This window comes from Cryptotermes secundus, unplaced genomic scaffold (assembly GCF_002891405.2).
Source record: "Cryptotermes secundus unplaced genomic scaffold, Csec_1.0 scaffold1076, whole genome shotgun sequence".
Classification (NCBI taxonomy): domain Eukaryota; kingdom Metazoa; phylum Arthropoda; class Insecta; order Blattodea; family Kalotermitidae; genus Cryptotermes; species Cryptotermes secundus.
This window is the reverse complement of record NW_019732383.1, coordinates 419566-428760: the sequence shown is the minus strand read 5'-3', so window position 1 is coordinate 428760 and position 9195 is coordinate 419566. Positions and strand designations below refer to the sequence as shown.

The following is a 9195-nucleotide window of genomic DNA, read 5'->3' as shown; positions in this document are numbered from 1 at the left end:
ATTATAAGTGCGAATTATTGTATTTGTGAGTGTAGTGTGGTTGTCCAATAAATACATGCGTCCAAATCCAAGATCCACACAATTTCTTGTCGCGTTGCCAAGGAAACACGTGACAATAATATGAAAGCGTAGTATTCTTGTCACAAGGCATGAGTTAAGTAAAATGTCTTTGGAGCATCATAATGAGTCAGACTCAATCCAGTGCAATTTATGTGCTGGAAGCCTCATTAACATAATCCTCCTTTTGAGCAGCGTAACCTATGAAGTCGAGAAAGCATCGTTACATAAACTACAAAATACGGCTTTTTTATTGGTTCGTTTCCATATCAGTTTGATCATATGTTTGAAGGTGGAAGTGTTTACATTAGCGGACGTGGACATAACAGCATAACATATTTCCCTGACCCGGCAGAGATCTACATTACCCACACCTGTTGACCTTATTCCATGTGCAGTGCAAAAGTGGAATAATAAACACAATTTCATTAAAGTTAATGAATATTTTCCACTGCTTTGCGGTGAAATATGTAGGTGAGGGGTCGAACTGCTCGATATAGCACGCGCATGCTCTGAGCTGTATTTGCATATTTCATGCAGAGGAACATGACAGGGCATTATTTCGACCTCTCCTAATCGTCGTAATCAACAGCAGTAGCATGGAAACGTTCTTCTGGCATGGACTGCAAGACAGGGTAAGCAAGAGACACGGCAAGCCGTGCTACTGTAACTGCGCACAGTCCTTGTGTTATGTATGTACATTTATGTTTTAGAAATTATTAGAGCTACAGAGTGGTCGAAAAGTCGCTGAACCTAAACATTCTCTCGTAGGAACGGGAATGTTCAAATTTAAAGCTGCATGTCAAACCCTAGAACAGCAACACAGCGTTGTGAGTCGGGCATTGAACACGGAGGGTCTCGTTTCGAATTTTTTTTTTGTAACTTCAATAAGTTTAAACAAGGGGCGGAGCCATAGCTCAAGCGATTAGTCGCTGGCTTCCCACCGCGGCGGCCCGGGTTCGATCCCGGGTCTGGTCAAGTGGGATTTGTGTGGGACAAAGTGGCGCTGGGGCAGGTTTTCTCCGAGTATTTCGGTTTCCCCTGCCAATCTTCCTTCCACAAATTGCTCCACAATCACCCTGACCTATTATCTGGGGCTGGTACAATAGGCCAGAAGTGGCCGCAGTACAAGGGACTTAGTCCCACCCCACTAGCAATAAAAAAAAATTTAAAGAAATTTATAATATATTTTGCTGTATATTTTATTAATCAGTTAACTGACTTTTGGACTATCCTGTATACATACGGCATACATGAAAATTTTGTTATGGGAAGCCAGCGACCGCTTGAGTTATGGCGCGGTCATTTTGATATGTTAAAGAGCTTTCTTATGGACATGTCTAAAGTTTTCGAAATTTATTGTCTCCTAAATAGTATACATAAATTGGGGTCTCTCCTGACACAGGTCTCCGTTAGAGAGACCAGCCGATTGATGTTGTTTAGGGGAAAAGAAGAGCGCTGTTTATTATGAGATCCATACAAAACACACAAGTAAAATCAGTGGACAGAATGCGGAGTTTTAATATATTAAAGCAGGTGGTACGTATCTTAACCACTGGACTGCAAAGGATTAATAATTATGAATATATACAAGCTGTTCTGGGAAGAACTAATCGTGCATTTGCCTTTGATACGGTAGAGACCGCATAGAAAACTACGCGACCAAGAATTATTTTATTGTTGCATGTGTATTAGTTGCAGCAGTAACGTTTTCTACCGAGCCGTTGCCTGGTAACGGTAAGGGGATGAATATACAGACCCCGTGACATGGCCTCAGGTGCCATGATATAAAGATCGGTCCAGGGGCTCAGAAGTTGATGATGGGGGCTAGGGATTAAGGGACAAAGAAACCATGGTGATCTCATAAGCCTACTTTCATTTTTTTTTTCAAAATAAGTAAAGTAGGCTAAGAATTGTATTCGTAATACTTATAATTACAAACTTCTTGAAATATAGATGAAATAAATTGTGGATTCTTAGTTCTGATCGTTAGGTTTATTGGACTGTACTAACGCAGTCACTTTCGGTCACAATAATTCACACACACAACTATTTCTGGATACCGAAACCCTCGCTGTTTTCTGTGTCTTGCGCCTCTGGTCGTATGGAATCTCCTCTCACTTCTGTTCTGTGCCTTCAATTCTGAACTCTGAACTGCTCTCCATTTCTTCCTCCTACGCGGACGTGATAGGAATCACCTCCTTGAAGAGTTATGTTTTGTCATATCCGTGGTATAACAGTCTGTTTACAATGTCGTTATCATGGATATGTCTCCAATAGGTCCATCGAAACCCAGTGCAACAGTGTATTTCGCGTTACCACGGTAACCCCGCGAAGCTCCGCCCATCAGATGCGCAGATTGTGGCTTTCAGACCGCTTGTCACAGTTTGCGTTGTCGCGTGAACGTGTTTAGTTGCTACCGATACAACGATGCAGGACTGTGATTATCGAGCCATTGTGTAGCAATGGACGCCAGCTCTGGCTCAGATATTCCGGATTTTAGGCGGCACGCCACAATATCTTCAAATTCCTGTCACTTCACAATGTAATATGCGTTCAGTTGATATTTTGTTAGATTAGTTGCTAAATTTGTGTTTTTATATCGGATATTATTTTTATAACACTGCTGTTTGAGATGTTTCATTGAAGCAAGAATTGTATAGCAGACTGCACGCGACACATTCCAGAAGATAATACGCTTCGTAGTCACGGCCGTGAGAACCACAAATCTCTCACATTTTATACACTGCTCATGCGCGGAGAAGTATTTTTAATACAGAGGTTTTCTTTGGATAATGCAGTGAAAGTTGTGATGATATTGGATTAATATGAAGATTTCCGTCGTCTACATAATAACGAAGCGTAACCCGTTGAAAATCAATTGAAGTCTCTGTGACTGTATACTATTTTTTTTATTACGTGTTGTGGTGGGACTAAGCCCCTTGTACTGTGGTCACTTCTGGCCTATTGTACCAGCCCCAGATGATAGGTGAGTGTGATTGTGGAGCAATTGGTGGAATGAAGATTGGCAAGGGAAACCGAAGTACTAGGAGAAAATCTGCTCCAGCGCCACTTAGTCCACCACAAATCCCACTTGACCAGACCCGGGATCGAACCCTGGCCGCCGCGGTGGGAAGCCAGCGACTAACCTCTTGAGCTGTGGCGCGGCCCATAACTCTGTACTGAGAAACCCCTTTAAAATATCCATTTCATTTATTCACGACAGCTTGCAAACTGAGAAACTGATCTCCAGGAAGCACCGCAAGAAAGTCTCCTCAAAACAGTGATGAAATTCTAATACATTTATTATTGATTAGAGACGACATTACAAACATTTTTAGATTTTCTAAATTGGAAACCGAATTTCATGTAATAAATTGCTATTTCTGAATGATGATACAAATTTTTTATCAAAAATATTCATGTCTTTAAGAATAAATTTTATTCGTATTAGAATCCTGTGTTAAGGAAATGTTCTGTTATTAATTATGAGCCTAGTTTGAATAAGTCAGTCGGTATAGCAACGCACCACATGCTGGATATTACGGCTTCGATTCCCGGCAGCGAAACAATTTTCTTTTCTCCACAGCGTCCAGACCGGCTCTGGGGCCCACCCAGCCTATCCGGCGGCTCTTTTCCTGGGGTAAAGCGGCAGAAGCGTGAGGATCGCCACTTACGTTTATCTAATGCCGTTCGTCAAAAAAGATGGGGCTATACCTTCACTCCCCCATAGGTCTTCATGGGATAGTGCTCAACTAAGTAACCACAGGGACAATTTTATCTCATTAATTACGAAGCTTTTTAATCTATTATACGTATTTTCGAATTTTCTGATAATGGTCAAGTATGTTCGAATTATTAACTGTTATTTTACAATGCGTTGTCACAACAGGCGTCACTCGCACAGTGTTGCCAGATATTGCTTTGAGAAACAATCTTGCCAGGTTCCGATCTCTCATTCCAATACTATTTTTTTTTTCGTTTAGGCCATCGTTAAAGAAGTAAAAGTGACTGTTGGCAGAGTGCAAATAGGAGAGGACAGCGCTCATAAAACAACAAGACATATATCCTTCTACAAAGCAGAATGAAAATAAAATACTGTCCTATTTTATTTTTTCACATTCTGTACTTAATAGATTTCATCCACTACTTTCTTCACATTCTGTACTTAGTAGATTTTATCCACCACTTTCTTCACATTCTGTACTTAGTAGATTTTATCCACCACTTTCTTCACATTCTGTACTTAGTAGATTTTATCCACCACTTTCTTCACATTCTGTACTTAGTAGATTTTATCCACCACTTTCTTCACATTCTGTACTTAGTAGATTTTATCCACCACTTTCTTCACATTCTGTACTTAGTAGATTTTATCCACCACTTTCTTCACATTCTGTACTTAGTAGATTTTATCCACCACTTTCTTCACATTCTGTACTTAGTAGATTTTATCCACCACTTTCTTCACATTCTGTACTTAGTAGATTTTATCCACCACTTTCTTCACATTCTGTACTTAGTAGATTTTATCCACCACTTTCTTCACATTCTGTACTTAGTAGATTTTATCCACCACTTTCTTCACATTCTGTACTTAGTAGATTTTATCCACCACTTTCTTCACATTCTGTACTTAGTAGATTTTATCCACCACTTTCTTCACATTCTGTACTTAGTAGATTTTATCCACCACTTTCTTCACATTCTGTACTTAGTAGATTTTATCCACCACTTTCTTCACATTCTGTACTTAGTAGATTTTATCCACCACTTTCTTCACATTCTGTACTTAGTAGATTTTATCCACCACTTTCTTCACATTCTGTACTTAGTAGATTTTATCCACCACTTTNAACCCTTCGTTTTAATTCCCTCTGTGTTGCTTGGGCCACCTAAATGTTCGAGATTCTAATCATCTGCTGAGTTCCAGTGTATTTCGGAATTTCTTCTGTGTTAGTAAATCATTAAAGCTTTGCTACACTAATTAAATTGAGTATAAATCTTTCTAAAATAATGTATTTCGGCATCCTCTGGACTGCCTAACGATTTAATTTGCAAGGGCAATGTTGAAGGTGTAATTTCTCTTCCTGCTCGTGGATTGTTGAGTTGCAACGTTGTCACTTTCTTACATAGATCTTATTTATACTTAATATTTCGACCTTATAAGGTCAACATCAGGTAAACACTTCTGCATAATATTGCTTTCTCAATATTTGTATTTAGCATTCCGTTGCATTGAGATATCATCCTTTATTATCAAAATATCCGTCAATAATGCAACAATATAAAAGACATTAGGAATACCCGTATGTTTCACACTAAAAATGTATTTCAACAAATTTGATATTAAAATCATTACATGTCAATATGACATTGAAAGCTCATTCTATACATTAAAAGTGATTATCCATTTTTCTAAAATGTCTTCCTTTTGTCATATATTTGTTCCAATTTTCGACATGTTTTGGCCACATGGGCCACCATCAGGTAGTTGCTAATCTTTTGGGGAGACCACTGCACTGTATACTTGTTCACTGTGCTGCCGCGCACGTCAATATTTGGCAGTATATTATGGTAGGCTATATGTCGCATGTATCACTAGTGCGTGGTCTGTAGTCCGCAAGCGAACTATACCGACCGAGCGACTGCCGCTTGTCGGCGAAGCTAGTGCCAACGTTTGCAGATAGAGGGTGTCGCGTGGTCAGCACAACGAATCCGCACTACCGTTAAAGTCGATTTTCTAGACCGGAGCCGATATTTCCTTGAAATAACTCCTCAGTTATCCTCACGAGGTCAAGTGGACCCTGTTCCAGACCCGCTACTTCTCAGAAAATCTGGTAACGGACCTCTGGATCTGTAGCCAGGAACTCTGACCACTAGACCACAGAGGCGTTCACGAGGCACAGAGACTGACCAAAATACCTTGCTGTTGGTACAAAATAAGCCATCGTTCAGACATAAGTCAGAATACCTCAATGTGGAAAAAATATGGGGACGACTGGGGTTCGATTCCCCGCAGAAGAAAAGAGTCCCGTCTTCGCCACCACTGTGCCCACACCGGCTCTGGGGCTCACCCTTCTTCTGTCCAAGGGTTGTCGTGTGATCCTGCAGGCGTACATCGGCAGAGCGTGTACGCCTGCCGTGCCGAGGCTGAGAGTTCACTGAGCATATACCTCCATTCCCCAGTTCTAAATAAACAGTCTGATAAGACAAGTACATGATCCATGAAGCTGATGAGAATAACAAAAGCAAATCGTGTCTCTTTGAGTGATTGCTAACACTAATCAACAGAAGTACAAGTTGCCAGTTGTTACAGCCTTTCGCTCGGTTCCAGTACTGAGCACAGTCACACTTTCGACTAAAAATGAGGTGTAAACTGCAAAAGATGTTTTAATTATAATGATACTTGAGTTTCAATAAGCGTTAACTCCCACGCTGACAGCGTCACCGTTCTCCCTTCGAAGTTTCTTTCAACTGCCCTCCCCTGAGCGCCTAAAGTAGCCGCGGATTACGTCAGTGTTTTCGCATGTAAATATAGTACAGGCACTCGCAGAAGATGTGGGAACTCCACGTGTTGCAGACGCAACGCGAATATAAGGCAAGGTTCCTTCAATCAAGTACTGCTTCTAACAAAAGGGGGATCGCCTTTTTTGGGACCCTTAATATGTGTAATAGATGATTATAAGGTTTTCTGATTGGTAATTGTAATGATATTTGTGGATATATTTAGAATTTTATATAAGGTATTAAAATGTAAATATATTATTCCTTATAAATATAATTTTTACTTCTTTTTTCTTACAACCGTCAGAACTAAAAACGACGTATTCCGTTTTGTCGAGGAAGCTTCATTTTCTGTTTTTATCACTGAAGGACTAGACTTAAATTGCACTAAATATTTGCTCTACTGCAGTAGTATATTTTACTGAATTAGTCACTCCATTCTGCTCTGATCCAACGAAACGGTAGCTTTTTTGGAAACATACAACAAACAAACAAAGAAACAAAAAAACTCCGTGGTTTGTAGTCCGTAAACGAACTATACCGACCGAGCGACCGCAGCTTGTCGGCGAAGTTAGTACCAACTTTAGCAGATAGAGAGTGTCGCTTGGTCAGCGCAACGGATCCCCAAGGCCGTTAATTTCGGGTTTCTAGACCGAGGCTGCTATTTTTTGGAAACTTACAGGTATCCTTAAGTGGTTGCCAGCTACTTCCATCCCCCCCCCCCAAAAAAAAAATCTTGCAAGAATTTGTGCAATGGATAGGATTCTCTGCTGTCGCTGTTATGACTGGCGAGTAATGGATTCAAACTAGATACTAGGCTCTCACAACTGTGGTTATGAAGAGTCATGTCTTATGGGTTATAACACCGTGTAATCCCTTGAAATTCAACCAACCTCTCAGAGGAACATGTCACCGCACTGTTCAGTGTTGAAGACTAAACCAAACAAGAAAGCAAAATGAAGCAGGCGACAATCAGAGGAGAATGAAAATGGAGGAGACACGTTGCTCTGAAACTTGGGTTGATTTTCGGCTGAGTACATAGCGTTATGCCCAAAAATATAGAAGTCTTCAACAAATTCAGAGCTCAAAATAGTGGTGTTTTAATATCTCAATCAATAAGAAAAAATCCTTTAGTTGGAAGCCTTGTGGAATTCTAAGGCCCATCTTCAAACAAGCAACGCGTAGGAAAATAAAACGGGTTCTGATGCAATGCTTTATTTTCTTTCGTGCGTGTTTTTTTTTCAAAATTTCTCATGTTAGGCACAAGTACTACTGAACCCATTGCTACTGGTCTGTTGCTATGACCATGAAAAATTATCGGAGTTTTGCAAAATACTAAATAGCAGGATAGGCATCTCTGTCCAACACAGGAAACAAATACTACTACTTCTACCTTGACGGATTAGGTCCTCTGGTCTGTTCCCATTCAGAATTAATAAAAATTATGAATGTTATGGACAGTACGAATCCTTGGACGGAGGATCAACCCGGTTGTAAGTAATGAAAGTAGACATCCATATTTGGAGTGCGATTCGAACCTACACTCTCAATGTTTAACCTGAAGAATAAGTTTCATGCCCTAGAGCTTTCGGTCACGAAACAAAACGTTTTGCATCAGTCAGCATATGCCACATAGGTATCAGAACAGTATAGAGTAAAAACCCGAAACTAATTAACCGTCTACCATAACGGATGAATAGGAACTACCAGAACACTTCTCGTTACCGGCGAAAACGTTACACCTGACCTTAAATTTGAGGTTTTCACGGCGGTGACTATGAAAAATGTCGCCTTCTGAGATATGGCGCCGTGTAGATATTGAGTTAACTGACATTTCGGAGGAACGTATCGACTCCGTCTTCAGGTGGCCGCCTGCTCACGCTGGTTTCTCTCTCGCGGATTTCTTTTACCCTGAAGATGGAGGCGGTATGTTCCTCCGAAACGTCAGTTAACACAATATCTACACAGCGCCACATCCCAGAAGACGACATTTTTCACTTGACCTTAAATTCTTTTCAGCTTGTATCTTCAATGATTTCACTCTCCTCTTTCTGGTATTCAGAAGTGTCTGGGGTCTGACCTGTCGATCTGTACCGAAATAGAATACTGTTGTTACGTTTCGATTATTTCTTGGTGTTATTTGACTTGCGCTGGAAGGAAGATGCACTAAATGGAATGCAAACAGTGAGCTATGATGTCTCAAAACGGAAGATATAATTGCATTGCAGCTGTGGATCTGCACGAATACGTTCGTGTGAAATAAATTGAGATCTATTAATAGGCCCTATGATGTCATAACCTCACGTAGGGTGGTAACGTTACACTGTAAGACAATTGATTGACCACTGCCTCAGTTTTGTCTTCATTTCGCTTAGTAACAGAGGTATACAAAGAAACAAATGCAAGAAGCCGCCAGCAAAGACACGGCCATCTTTGACATTAGATGTCTTACTCATGGAGCTGAGCCCTTCTGGAGGAGCTGCCAATTCTGCAGCTACTCAAGAATTTCTCAGCATTTTATGGAACCTGAAGGTTCACTACCGTGTTCACAAGAGCCTTCCACTGGTCCCTATCCTGAGCCAGATCTATAAAATCCATACCATCATATTCTGTCTCACAAAGATCCATTTT

General features: G+C 40.5%; 1 protein-coding gene across 2 annotated transcripts in view; it reads left to right on the top strand.

Moving 5' to 3' along the window:
• The first annotated feature begins 605 nt into the window (after positions 1-605).
• The window catches only part of LOC111867693, a 43468-nt gene continuing 34878 nt past the window's right edge, over positions 606-9195 (top strand). For both annotated transcript variants that reach the window (XM_033752777.1, XM_023857755.1), the window contains exon 1: positions 606-692. The gene's annotated coding sequence lies outside the window, so the exon portion shown is untranslated. The remainder of the gene's footprint in view (positions 693-9195) is intronic.